This window comes from Mauremys mutica, chromosome 12 (genome assembly GCF_020497125.1).
Source record: "Mauremys mutica isolate MM-2020 ecotype Southern chromosome 12, ASM2049712v1, whole genome shotgun sequence".
NCBI lineage: Eukaryota > Metazoa > Chordata > Testudines > Geoemydidae > Mauremys > Mauremys mutica.
Window position 1 is genome coordinate 71,768,548 of NC_059083.1, and position 15,197 is coordinate 71,783,744.

The following is a 15,197-nucleotide window of genomic DNA, read 5'->3' on the forward strand; positions in this document are numbered from 1 at the left end:
GTTACCCATTTTAACTAAGTCTATGCTTGAACGTAGCCACACACCTTAGAAAGATTTCATAGAGGAAATACTTTCACCAGCCCACGCTGCTCTGCTCAAATGCAAAGCATCTAGCCTACTTTCATAAAAGGGGGTTGGGGGCGGTATTCTAAACACTAGTTTCCTGACAACCTGGATTAAGACATGTTTTCAAAAACTATTTTAAAAACAGTGACATTCTCCTAACCACCACTTCTTAAGAAATGCATTGGCTTTGTGTGTGGGTTTGTTTTAAGTTCACTAGATTTGCTTAACACATCTCTTCAGTGTTTCTCCCTCCCCGCCATGCCTGCTTAGTTGTATACCTGCAAATTTAGAGATGAGAATTTTAAACAAATTCTTTGATGCTTCTTTAGGAGGAAAGTACTTTTACAGAGGGGAAGTGATTGGAACAAGCTCTCTGCTAGCGACAGAGTCCCTGTGATAGGACAAATTCAATCAGATCTCTTAAAAATGCTTTTCTGTGTTTTTCTGCCACTTTGCTTTTTTTGCTGCTGTCATCAGGAGAGAGACTCCTATTGCTGTTTTCTTTCTAAAAACTACACCAAAGACATCTCCCCAAGACAACCTCTCTCTTTTATGGCCTTTTTTTGTAACTGAACCACAGTACAAGTAAGTGTGTGTGTGTGTGTATAACAACTGGCTTGGTCCCCAGTTCTCCTGAAGCACAGGAAAGGACACAATGGATAAAGCAATAGCTTCTGCAATATATTTTTAAAAATGATAGGAGTGCCATGCTCAGACCAAATCCTAAAGGGTCCCTGCTGTCGTCTTTCTTAGGCAAACTTCCACTGAAGTTATACTCTCATTTCTACCCGTTTGACTCATCCCTAAACCGATAATGCTGAACTCCCACCCAGGCAGGGAGTGGCTCCCAGAAGGCACCGTGTCTCAGAATGCCTGCTGGAGTTCTCCAGTGATTAAGCGCACAAACTGCTCCACCCTTTTAAGGATATCCATCCGCACCCCTGCTCCTTTTGGCTTTGTGTGCTTTATGCCTATACTTGCTCTCTGAAGGGCACCAGGAGCCCTAGGGGAGAATCCCACTATCATCCTTCTGCTTTCTACGATGTGGATGTGGATGTGGATGTTTTGATTGACCTGTACATGGCTTGTAAGGGGAGACGGGGCCCTTCCTCTCTTTCTGCAAAACGCACAACCAGATGGAGCTGGCCAGGGTCTATCTAGCCCAATGAGATTTTGCCTGAGCAAGGATGAAGTAGAAACAGAAGAGGGACCTACATATTTGGCTTTTGGAGAGCTGATACAGTGTGTGGGACAGGTTTTCTCCTGCTGGTGCCCTGTGGTTGCCCAGTGTGGCATGTCAAATGTATATAATTTTTCCACATCTACCCCCTGAATGACGTGAACCTCCCAGACTGGATGTGGAATTACCCACGTGATTTTGGTCTCCAACCTAGAGCCCAGCTTTTTCTTGACACTGAGCCTGGCAGGAGAGGGGGAAGAAGAGGGGAATGAACAGAATAATTCTCTTTCTGCAGAGTCAACATTGCAGTGACACGTAGCACCGTGGGGCTGACATGTAGCACCGTGGGGCTGTATTTATAGGGAGGTGAACTATTAAAAGAGACATGCTTTCAACCCAGAGCAAGTTTAACATCACTATTTATTATTAGTAAACAATGGTGGATTTTATCTTTTATGAAGTATCTTGGTTCCTAAAGCACTTCTCAGGCTTTCGGCTCAGTCATTCTCCAGCAGTTGGGTGGGAGTTTGCTATTGACTTCTGTGGAAATAAGGTGACTATTAAATACCCCTTGATCCAAAGCCTGTTGAAGACAATGGAATGACTCCAAGAAAGAGCTTTCTCACTCCCTGAAGTGCTGTTTTATGCAGAAAAAACAAACCCAAAACAAAATCATAGAACCCATCAGAGGCCTCTTTCCCAGACCCACTACTTAACACTTTGTTTTGTGTGACAGCAGCACTCGTATGAAAAGTACCCAACCGTGAATAGTCCAAGCACAGGATTGTTGCTCCTCACAGCTCTCTGGACCAGATTCCTTTCTTGTGGCTGGTCTCTGAGGACATGTCTACACTGCAGTAAAACACCCTTGGCTGGCCTGTGTCTACTGGTTTGGGCTGGGGGGCTATAAAATTGCAGTTTAGACATTCAGGCTCAGGGACCCTTCCCCCTCAAGGGGATCCAGAGCCAGGGCTCCAGCCTGAACCCAAACGTCTACAATGCAGTTTTATAACTCTTTAGCCCGAACCCCGAAAGCCCAAGTCAGCTGATATGGGCCAACCCATGCGGGATGTTTTATTGCAGTGTAGACATACTCTGAGCCACTTTGCAGTCCTGGATCTGGGTAAGGTAAGCAGGTTTACATAGCTCTTAAGTGGCAGGTTAAGTTCCACCTTCCAAACAAATCCCACTTGTTTTAACTCCTGCTTGTAATGGCTAATTATGTGTAGTGGAAGGAGAGGGAACAGGCTTTTTTTTGTGGAGACTAATTTGGGTGGGGTTCTTTCAGCCTAGATGGCTTGTTCCCTGACTCCTGAAGCATCAGTACACACTATCCAAACAAAAAATAAAAATGTCAGAGAGAGGTGAGTTAAAACAAATAAAAAATAAAATGAATCATAATCTATAGCAAATGATTCTCATATGTTCTGATGATTTTAAGCAGAGAATAAGACTTGGCAAGAGGCAAAGGGTTGACAGCACAAGAGTGGAGTCAGTGGAGGAAAGTAAGCAAAATAAATGGGTTTTAAGGAGAAGAGCAATGATGCTTGACACTCTGGCAGAGGAATATAGAGCGTGAGAGGAATAGATGAATGGAGCGGCAGGTTGCAAAGAGTGGGCAGAGTATAGGGGACTAGTTGGCAATCAGTGAATGAATAGCTGTAGATAGAGCACAGTTGTGCAAAGTCTTAATGGTGAGGATAAGTTTGAACTTAATGGAGAAAGAGACAAGGAGCCAGTGAAGACACTTTTTGGGGCAATGTGGCATGGTCAGTGTTGCAATAGGGGAAAATCATTCTAGCTGCACAGCAGCTCATCAAAAGCACAGCTGTACAAAAGCACTGTGTAACAGTTTAAGACAGGAAGTGAAGAAGAATGTTGTATCCAATTGAAAATGCAGGGGGAATTGTTCTAGACAGAATATAATTATCCACACTGATATTTAGCGCTTGTGAGATATAGCAAAGGAAATATCATGTTGTCAGGCCCTCTGTCTTGTCATGCAAAAGATGACACCTCCAATATCACTACATTCCATATGGGGCACACCGTAAGAGTTCCACATACTGGATCACAAATCTCTGATCCTCCTTAGGTTATAAGACCTGACAAGATTATACAGGGTAGTATGACTGCAGGCTTCTACACAATCTGATTAGAATGCAACTTAAATTTTCCCATATAAACGCAATTGTAATAGAAGAAGCTAGGATGAATTCATTGTTCTGGAGATTTATATTAGGGGAAGCCAAGCTTTAGATTTTTAAAAAATAAATCTTCTTGTAATGCTGAGTGTTAAAGTCCCCTGTTTCTGAGAGCATCACCTTTTATATTTTCAGTGAATATTTCACTACTTATCTCGTTAAATTAAACTCACAAAAGCTATTTTCACTCAACTCATTAAAAAGACACTTAAGCGAATATTTTGCTCTGGTGCTAGGTGAAACAAACACTTCATCAACCTATCGTCTGTATGGTTATTGTTTCAAGTAGCAAGACGGCAATAAACAGCATAAGAAAACACACAGCCTCATGTTGATTCCCCTCCTCCCAAGAGTTCCCGCAACATCTCTCAAGAAGAGGAAAAGGATAACATTCGGTAAGTATAGTAGTTTAATAGATGCTGGTAAATTTCGTCATGGTATGTTACATCCTTAAGTACTTCCAGAGCCCCTAGAAATCCTAACTATTCTCAGCCCCATGCTAATTATCCTTGCCATTATACTATTTGATAAAACCTCCATAGGCTGCCCGCTATCTAAAGATGATGTGCACCCATGACTTTTATTATTAGTATTTATCATGCTCATTATGGTAATGCCTAAGGGCCAATGAGATTGTGAGTCCTTATGTTGGCCCTGTAACAATATTGAGTCATAGAAAGTTCCTGCACCCAGGAACTTACAATCTAAATAACCAAGACAGACAGGAGATAGTAGGAAGGGGAATAACAATCAAGCAGAGTGAACCACGTGTAATGCATTGTCAATGTCATGTTGTTGTATTTTCAGGAATATTTTTATTGTTGTTTTTTTAAATTTTTTGGGTGAGGTTTTCCAGTTCACTGATGGTGGGTGCTCAGCACTCCTGAAAAAATCTGACCAAATATTAAGGGCTTTTCTCAGGGCTCAGTCTTGTACCCATTGTAGTCAATGGTGAATCTCCAGCTGACTACAATAGGTGTGGGATTAGGCCCTCAGAGTCCATGGGAATTTGCCTAAGTAAAAGATGGGGAAAATATGGTTTAAGAGCCACAGAATTTTTCCTCTTTCTAAAAAGAGGTTATACAGTAGATTTGTAAATCAACTAATGGTTAGAGTGGATGAATATGATTTCCAATAAACTTCTTACTTAACAAGCCATTTCCATGTGCAGCTCCTATTTTAATGCATGCTGATGGTAGTCAGATTGTAGTTTATTTTACAAAGCAAAGTAACTTCTCATTGGCACAGAAACGCCTGCTGAAAACTACTTATTTGATTAATTTCAAGTTGTCTGCTAAGATGCTTTGCTTACAATAGTAACTATGCAAACCATTTCCACTCTATTAGAGAAAATTACGTCCTAGCAACAAAGATGCTCAGAAAATGCAGACCCATTTTCTGATTATGCTTGCAATGGATGTGTTCCAACACAGCCAGATTGTTATGATGGTAAAAAGATCCTAAGTGCATCACAAATGCAAATATTTAAATGAAATCAAGGTAGCACCACCACTGCTTAAATACAGCAGGCATGGCTGATACACAGTGGCAAACAGTAAATAAAAGCTAGTCTGCTAGAGTTTGTCAAGTAAACATACTAAATAGAATATGATGTGCAGGTGCACTTTATTTCAAGAATGGGAAATCTTTATCACTTTGTCTTATTTTATTACTCCAGTACCTGACAGCAAAAGGAGAACATAACTAAACTACTGCCAACCAAGTAAAGAGACATACTTACCATAGAAACAGAAGTCCCCAACCCGCTCTCAAAGAAATCTATGCCTTTTTGAGACCTGATTCAAAGTCCATTGAAGGCAATGGGAGATTTTTCCATTGACTTCAATGGGCTATAGATCAGATCTCTATTCCCGTGTGCATCCACATGAATATAAAAGTGGGATGATAAGACATATGGTATGGAATGAAAATCATGAGTAAAGGTACTGAAGAGTCATCTGGGTATAAACTATCACAGATGAACTCAAAGTTTTCACATTTTACACCAGTTTTGATTTGGGTTAAAAATTTCAAAATCCCCCAAATTCCATTGAAAATCTATGGGACTAGGAATCTTAAATCACTCCAGGTGCTTTTGACAATTCTGTCTTTCTTCTATAACTGATTTTCCTTCCCTAAGTGACCTCAATGTGTCTAAAATAATTGTGGAAGTTGCACATGCAGTTATCATGACTACATGTGCAGACTGGTAAATGGTCAGATAAAAGCTTATTTGCAGGTGCAAATATTATTTTTTTTCTCATGCAGTTGCAGTAATGACATACAAATTAGGTGTCCAGTTGTGTGTGCGCGTGTAATTTAGAAGGTCAGATTCATGGTGTGCTTGTACTTTTAATTGTGTTTGATTGTGTTGCCCTCTAGCTGGTACTCTTAAAAGAAGATAAAATCTTAATACTACTGAAAATATTGAGTCTCCTTTAGCCCAAGAAGGAGCTCTGTGTTGTTACTGCACACTATCTTTCGTCTTGCTCCCAAAGGAGCACCAGTAACTGTGGTGTTAGTGCTGAGTGAATAATTGATTGTTCTGGGTCATAGCCAAACTGAATAATAATAATAATAATTAATAAGTAATTAATAATAAATATTTGTGGTCAACCCAAAAGGATTTTTTTTCTTCATGAAAGTAAAACATAAAATTTCTGTTTTGGGTCAAACCAAAGTTCCAGTTGACTCCTTTGTTGTTTGGGGGCGGGAGGGGGAACTAGCAAAAGTTTGAAACAAGATTTTCTGTTGACTTCAAAATGAAACGTTTCCACTTCTTCAATCCCCACCCCCATTTTTTCTGCCACAATTGCCTTTTATGTGTGTGACTGAATTATTCATCCCAAAATTTTGCCCAGTTGTATGTGGTGTCTGCAGGTGCAGGCGTGGATTGTTAGACTCCTAAAGGCTCACATAAGGATAGATTTGTATCTGACAGTTCCCCATGTGACAACGAAGTGTATTGTCAAACCACACAGATGATCATCCCATGCTAGAAACAACTGGGATCTGGGTGACTTTAAAGTTGCTCTGCAGAGATAGTTTCACAATCATAATTTTTTTGTTTCTTAGATGTACTTTTAGGAGACTTTCATAATAAGATCAAAATAAGGAATCTGTCTCTAAATTTTTTAAAGATGACTAATAAGAGTCCTATGTTGTCAGAGTCTACCCTCACTTGAAACTGGGCGGTTTCAAAGTGAGGACCCGCATGTATTCTGCCACCATGTCCTATGGGATCTCACCCCCACTTTGAGCTTGTGGGTTCAAAGATGGGGACCCGCAGGTATTCTGCCACCATGTCAAAGGTCTCACCCCCACTTGGAACTGTTGGGCTCCAATGTGGGGACCTGACTTGGTTTCCCTTTAAACTACCATGTCCTGGTCTGCACCCTCACTTGAAACTGGGGGGTTTCAAAGTGAGGACCAGCATGTATTCCCCCACCCTAAAATCCTAGGGTAGGTCTCCTTGTCGCTGCCACCACTCAATCATGAAATGTGGATTGAGACACAGTCCTTCCCCAAAATCCTAGGGGATTCCAAGAGCCCCAAATCCATGGAGTTCTCACACCCAGGAGAAACAAACCATTCCCCCTGCTTCCTCCCCCCCTCCCTTTTCCTAGGAGAGATACCGGGATCCAACTACAGAGGGATACCTCCCCCTCCCCTTTCCCTGAGAATCCACCCAAGGAAAGACCAACAAGTCCTTAATAGAAAAGAATTTATTAAAGAATAAAAAGAAAATACAGAATCTCTATGAGCCCAAGCTGGACACTCATAGGGTATAACCTTATCAATCTCTGGAGAGAATCCCCTCTCCCCCTTTTCTCAGTAAAAGCAATATCAGCAAACAGGAATAAAGCATTTCCTTTAGCAAACACACAATTGCAAATATAGAAATCAAATCATAAGACTAATTCGCCTTTCTAATTAATACTCACTATTAATTAGTAGAAACTACTCCAGGAGAACTTGGAGACATGACTGTCCTCTGCTAGATCCAAAAACAGTTCTCACACAGACAAAGGCTTCCCTCCACAGAGATTTGAAAAAATCTTATCTCTGATTGGTCCTCTGGTCAGGTGGTCACCAGGTACTACATGTTAACCCTTTACAGGTAAAACAGACCTTAACCCTTAACTATCTGTTTATGACACGCCCCCCAAATCGCCAACAGTGGGAACTACTGGTGGTGATTTCCTCCTAGCACTGTAACATAAACAGATAAACAAAACACATGCACTATTACATATACTACTAAGTATGTAAACAACAAGATATTTGACACTGAAGAACACTTTGTATGCATTTGAGCGGACATACTTGGCATTGTCCTTGCCCATCCCCTCCCAGTGGAAGGAATGTTTTTAACCTGTTTTTGCTTTGTTGACCCCAGAATGCCCACTGGGATGTCAGGGCCCAAGCTTAAGAGCTTGTCCCAGTACTTAGTTGGAACTACCAACTGTCTTTGAGGATGCTGGCCTTCCTGGTGTCCACCAGAAAGAATGTCCTTATATAAAAGTCCTTGTTTTACAACAAACTGGAATTGGGTAGAAGAGCTGAGAGGCGGTGGGTTGCTTCGTGCCGCCGCCCAAGCTTTCTTAAGGCTGTCATCGGCTTCCTGCTCTGTCTGGAACTGTTCCCTTGAGGCGGGAGACACCAGTTCCTCTGTTAGATCCAAAAACAGTTCTCACCCAGACAAAGGCTTCCCTCCACAGAGATTTGAAAAAATCTTATCTCTGATTGGTCCTCTGGTCAGGTGGTCACCAGGTACTACATGTTAACCCTTTACAGGTAAAACAGACCTTAACCCTTAACTATCTGTTTATGACATATGTAATTAATGATTGTCACACTAGCAATTAGTACTTTCTCAGACTGACCATATAATTCTATTGACTTTAACTGACTTCCACCACGTAATTTTACACCAGCTGTGGATCTGGGCAACCAGTGGTAATAGAATCCTTTGGAGATAAAGGTGGTCTGGGTGTAGGGGTCGGCCCATGTTCTGAGTCAGAAAGCATGGAACAGCCATTTAGGGCTCTGTGTGTACTGAAACTTAGCAAATGTTTTATTGGCACTGTTTGAACAATTACTGGCAGGACTCTGCTGAAGGGAACGCTGATATTAAAATGTTATGTGAGTGGGTGTCTTGTACAAAAATATATGAAATAAACCCTCATCAACATGTGACAAGGGGGATGTAGTTGGCATATAGTTAGAGGTATGTGAGACAGAGTAGGTAATAAAGGGCTGGCACTGACAGGAAGAAAACAATGAGCCAGATTCAATGCAGCTTAGTTCCTGGTATAGGGTCCTGGCAGCAGAAAGTCTGCTAGGAGAGGGAGTTGCAGTGGCAATCCAACATCAAATTCAGTTGCACTAAGGGTGCAATATGGGTGCTAATAAAGGGATAATATTAGGCAAAAAAAGTTGGCAGGGATGGGGATTGGTCAGGGTGGCCAAGGAAGGCTCAGAACTGGCACCTCCAATGAAAACTCTGCTGGTATGATTTGTATGGTTTCTAAACTAGAGTTGTTCACCTGCAGAAATTCCACAGGAGGACAACAGTGGTAACAACACCTGCTGGATGAATCTCTTTGCATATTTATGGGGACCTCACTAGGTAAAATCCAGTGAACCTGGCCCAATAACTGTCTGTTGCCAAATATATCAAACATTTTCACTATCTAGATCCCAAAGTGATCAACCCCTGAACATGAACTGGCACTCACAGGATGCAGAAAATAGCCCAGCATTTGCAAATCTTTGTACTACTGCTAAATAAAATCCTTCACCAAGCTTCACCTCTTATGTAAAAAAATAAAATAAAAATTGCATTTACCATAGTGTGTGCAGGCCCCAACAACATCAGGTCCCCTTTGTGGTAGACACTGCACTGAGTAAGAGAGCATCTCTTCCCAGGGAAGCTTAGAATCTAAGCATACAGACAGAGAATGTATTATTACTATTCCTGTTATACAGATGCAGAAAAGAGATTAAATAACTTGCCCAATATCTCAGAGGAAGTCTGGCAGATCTGGGACCTGAGCCCAGCTCTCTGTCCTGAGTACCAAACAAATGCTTTAACCACAAGGTTATCCGTCCTTCCCGCTCAACCAATATGCAGCCCCCTGATGAGGTGCAGAATAATGTATCCCACTTCTGTTGTTCCTTCAGAGCTACTGTAGCTAGTAGCATTCACTGACTTACTCTAGCATGTTTTCTACTTTATTCATGTGTCATTTGAGGTGTCCTTTGTGATCCGCTAATTTAATTGGATTTTTTTCAATGTACCATTGTTTGTCTCTGGTATATTACAAACATAATTAATTGCATTAGGGAGCATTCTTCCTAGAATAATAATAAAAGAAATTAGAATATTAGGCCCGTTTTCTCTATCTGCTTAAGAAACTGTGTATTTATACTATAGAGACACGGTGGGTGAGGCGATATCTTTTATTGGGCCAATGCTCCATGTAAGCTTGAAAGCTTGTCTCTTTCACCAGAAAAATATCCTGGGACCAACACAGTTAAAACAACACTGTAAACAACAGTGGGCACTATTTATACTACGTACTTTTTTTTATGCAGAAGCCCTAATGACCGCCACAACTTTCTTTAGGTTGCAGAGATGTGCCATAAATATGGACCATTTTTCTCTATTTACATTAAAATCTTCCTTCTCTTCAGAATTTCCTGTCTCTTCAGTAGCACAGCTTGGTCAGGCTCACTAAACTTTGTGTAACGCTAAGTGCATTCCCCTTTTCTCTTGTAGTTTTCCACTTAGGTATCTGTGGAGTACTCCTCAGTGCACTCATCCTAATCTGATTAATGCTTAGTTTGATGACTTGATGCACTTAGTTATAATTCATAGACTATTTTCTGTACTATAGCATTCCGTTCAATTAATTCTCTATTAGGCTTTTGGAAGCAAGGTTACTGTCACATCCCTGCCATTTAATTGTTTAATTTTTTTTTTGTATTATAGTAGTACCTAGAAACCTCAGCTGAAGTCAGGGCCTCATTGTGAAATACACTGTTTGGTTGCATAATAAGAGCCAGTCGCTGCCTCATAGCACTTGCAATCTGAATAGGCAAGAGAAAATGTGAGAGGGGAAACTGAGGTACAGGGCGGTTTAGTGATTTGCCCAAGGTCACATAGCAAGTGAGTGGTAGAACAAGGAGTAGAATCTAGAGGTGAAATCCTGTGCCACTGAAGTCAGTGGGAGTTTTGCCACTGAGTTCCTGGGTCCAGGATTTCTCTCTAGGTCTCCTGTCCAGTGCCCTGTCTATTAGCACTGCCTCTCAAATAGGGCCTAATTTTTAAAAAGAGATTAGAGATTTGATAGTCTCCATTTTTGGGTACTCAACTTAGAATACCTTAAAGGAAGCTCAGCACTTCCTGAAAATCAGCCCCTTTGTAAGGAGCTTCAAGTTAGGCACCCAAAACCATTAGTTGCTTTGGAAAATTTAGGTCTAGTTTGTTTTGGATTGTGATGGAGAATGTGAGTAGGATAAAATATTGGGTTACATATTTCGTTTTTCTCCAACAAACACATTTTTTGCAGTAAAATTCCTCTGTGGGAAAAATTATGATTGTTTTGGGGGTAAATTTACATAAAGAAGAATCTTCATTTTTTGCAGGGAAATGTCACCAGTCTCTCAGCAGAACTTCATTTATAAAGGTGAGCCCCATTAGATGGTGTAGGTGCTTAGTTGCAGTTGTGGAGCACGGAGCACAGCTCAGGAGGTAGGTTTGCAAAGGTTGCTTTAAGTTACCTTTGTGCTTCCGTGATTCTGGGTCGACTGGTCCCTGTAAATGGAGACTGAAGTTCCTTAGGACCTGATGTAGAGCCCTTTGAAGTCAGGATTTGATATCAAACTCATAACACCTGTTTTTATGCTGCTGTTTCTTTGCATTATCGTAGCACCTCGGAGCGCCGGTCTCCGAGCAGGATCCTGTTGTGCTAGGTGCTGTACAAACCATCCCCTTTTGTCCTGATTGATGTGGGTCACTGCCCCTCAGAGGGGCTCAGAAGCCTAAGGGCAACTGGACAACTAGTAAAAACATGATACTGTAACCGAGTTACTGTGCTGACTGGGTCTAGGGGTGGCATAGTTACAGATGGAAACAGCACCTCAAGGGTGCGGCTCCTCCCAGAGAGGGAAAGACCCCTGACTCAGCAGGAAGGGCAGGACAGGGGAGGCTTCTTGTCTGGGGAAAGCAAAACTGTTTTTGGACTCTGTCCCCTCTGTAACAATAGGAAAGTTCTAGCAGACACTTTCAGGCAGCATACGGTTTTCTGTGAGGAAACTGTTTGGAAGCCACACATCCTGGGGAACTGTCTGAGAAGCCATGAGGCTGAAGAAGCCATGTTGTAAACAGCCACAATAGAGTTGGACTGAGTTAATTAACCCTGGGTCAGAGTGAGATCTGATATGGTGGATGCTCCAGACACAACAAAGCATAAAACATGGTGGCAGTGGTAATAGAGTCCTGGACAGCAGGAGAGACCATTCAGAGCTGCACTGTCAAGAGCAGAATGCTTCTATGAGTACACAGTTTGTTTTAAAAGACAAGGCTGATAACAAAAAATAGAGGGGCTGAAGCCTCCATGGACATTAAACCTGCAAGCTTAGAATTTAGCTCAGGCACAGAAGAGCTGGCAAGAGAACATAACCTCTGTGTAGATATTGCTATGGCAGATAAAGAGGATGCTGTGAAAATAAATCTCTTTTGTTACCTGATTAGAGAAAGGGGGAGAGAACTAAACGAGAACTCTGTGCATGGAAATTCCCCAAGCTCAAAACACCTGAGAAGCAATAATGGGCTGTTTTGATACTCACTATAACCCCAGGAAAAATGAAACCGTGGAAGGATCATAATTTCTTTACTTGGGAGCAAGCAGCTGGGGAGAGCATAGCTGAGTACAACACTGATTTAAAAGTGCTAGCAGCCAATTGCAATTCTGGAAATATTAAAGATTCATTGATAAAAGTGTGTGGGATATGAGACGTGTAAGGATGACAGTGGTTGCTGAGGGAAGCTGACTCAACTTTGGGGAAAAGATTGGAGCTATGCAGGGCTTCGACGCCATCCAAAGAGAGGATTAGAACCCTGGGAAGCCAGCCAACAGGAACTGTCCATGCAGTACATAAGAAAGAGAAATCAAAACCAGATACAACTTCAGTAGACGACAGCAGTGCAGACACATGCAAATACTGTGAAAGAAAACATGTAAGCTAGAAAAGTGTCCGGCTTATGGGCAAAAACGCCATAACTGTGACCAATTTAATCATTTTGCAGCCAAGTGTTTGTCCAGAGGGAAGAAAAACAAATCCAAGGTACACACAGTAACTGAAGAGAGCAACAGTGAGTATGAGAATATTATGTGACTGATTGAACAGCTGATAAACACAATGCAAGAAGACCCTAGTAAGCACCTGGAAGAGTTGTATGCAGCCATGTTACTTGGTAAGAAAGAGAGATAATTTCAGTTAGATTGTGACTGAGCTTGTATCATTATCCCAATCAGTTGGAAGAGACTAACTGGCTGTTAACAATGTACAACCACGCTACATTACAGCCCATGGGGAAATATAAAATTTAAATTAAGAAATCCAAGGAGCAAAAAGAAATACAGCCTGGACTTTGTGGTCCTAGATGATGGGACAGCAATACCACTTCTGGATAGCAAGGTCACCCAAGCCATGAACTGGATAAAAGTATAGTTGCAGAACATAGTGGATAGTGAGGTAACTGAAGATACCTTGGATGGTAATACCTGGGACCAGGAATTAATGCAGAGGGAGAATAGAGATGTGTTTCAGGGAGACAGATGGCTAGACAGTGTTTTAAAATAGAGATTGACACCAGTGTGAACACAGTTACATTGCCAAAAAGCATTTGGAGAAAGCCATTATTCAGTGCACCAAAGCACTTACAGCAGATGATAATGCAACTTTAGAGGTACGATATATGGATCAAGTATTGCCCAGGCAGAGAATTGTTGTTGGCAGACACCTTAAGCCATGCCTACCTGCCAGAGCCAGCAAGGAGGGATCCGTAAAGGCTAAGGTGGAGATAGTAAATATGCTACAATACTTATGTATCTTGGAAGAAAGGCTGAGAGAGGTACGGAGCAAGGCAGAATGCTGCAGACATTGAAACTCGTGATCCTACGAGGATGGCCAGCAACAAAGACCAAGCACCTAAAGAGATAACACAATTATTTTAGGGAAAAAGAGCAGTTATTCCATCAGCTCTTGGGAATGAGATTATGCACAAAGTTTGTTTATCACATCTGGGAATTGAATGTTGCTTAAGGAGAACCATAGAGATTACTGGCCAGAAATGAATGAGCAATTATGGACATTCATGGAAAAGTATGATGCATGCACGTCCTGGGAAGACTGTCAGCCAAAAGAGACCCTGTGGCAACACAAAGTTCCAGAAAGACCCTGGGCAAAGGCGGGAGTGGATTTGTTTACCTTTGGAGACAAAGGATACATGATCGTTGTAGACTATTTTTTCCAGTTTCTGGGAGACAGATTATTTACCAGACACAGGATCCAGAACAGTCATACTGAAGATGAAAGCAGATATTGTAATACTAGATATTGTGTGTTCCAATAATGAACTACAGTTTGTTTCAGGAGGGTTCTGGAAGTTCAATAAGGACGGGGATTTTGATCACATAACATCTTCACTGGGGTATCCTCAGAGCAACAGCAAAGTGGAATCAGCAGCAAAAACTGCTAAACTACTCTTGAAAAATGCAAAAACTGCAGAGGATTGACCCATACTTAGCACTACCAGAATACAGGGATACTCCTTCACAAGGCTTAATTCTAGTCCAGCCCAAAGATTTGTGAGCTGGAGAATGAAGACACTATTGTCAACAATCAGTAGGTTGTTAAAGATTGGGTACGCAGGTGTTTCACGTGGCAAACTATGGAGAAACCAACAAAAAAGACAAGTGTTCTACTACAATAGAAAATGCTAGCAGACGCTTTCAGGCAGCATACTGTTTTGTGGGGGGAAACTCTTTTGGAAGCTCCTGGGGAGCTGTATAAGAAGCCAGAGGGCTGAAGAAGAAATGTTGGAAGCAGCCATAATAAAGCTGGAGTGAGTTAATTAACACTGTGTCAAAGTGAGATCTTTTATGGGTGATGATCCAGACACAACAAAACATAAAACACCTTCTTCCACTAATAGATGCACGTTATGTTGTTACTCTGGTCGTGCCTGTGTCATCATTCTAGGGAGACTGCAAGGTTATCCTCATCTTGGGGGCCTCAGCTGAATCCTGCTTCCCTCATTCACAGGAGTCCCATTGAAGTGCAAGTGCTGGAGTACCATTAAAAGCAACTATATATCAAAGGCCTAAAATGGAGACACCCCTCAAAATGTATTCACAGGAAATCTAATGAATTTTCTTTGTAATGATTCACAAACAAAACTGAACTTTGAATGAAAAACTTTGAATGTTTAAAGAGGATAAAAATGTTGGCGTTAAAGTATCTTCATGGTTTCCATAACTCCCCTCACATTTCTAATAGATTAAGGGTAGGACAGAATAACGTATACTGACTTAAGACTGAAATATAAAATGAAGAATGGTTAATGATAAGATGAAGTGGTTTGATAGCTATATTTTTAATGATTTGTAATTAAAATCTTAACATGCTCTGCAGGTATAAGTGATTTTGCCAATTCTTTTACATAGAATTGCTAA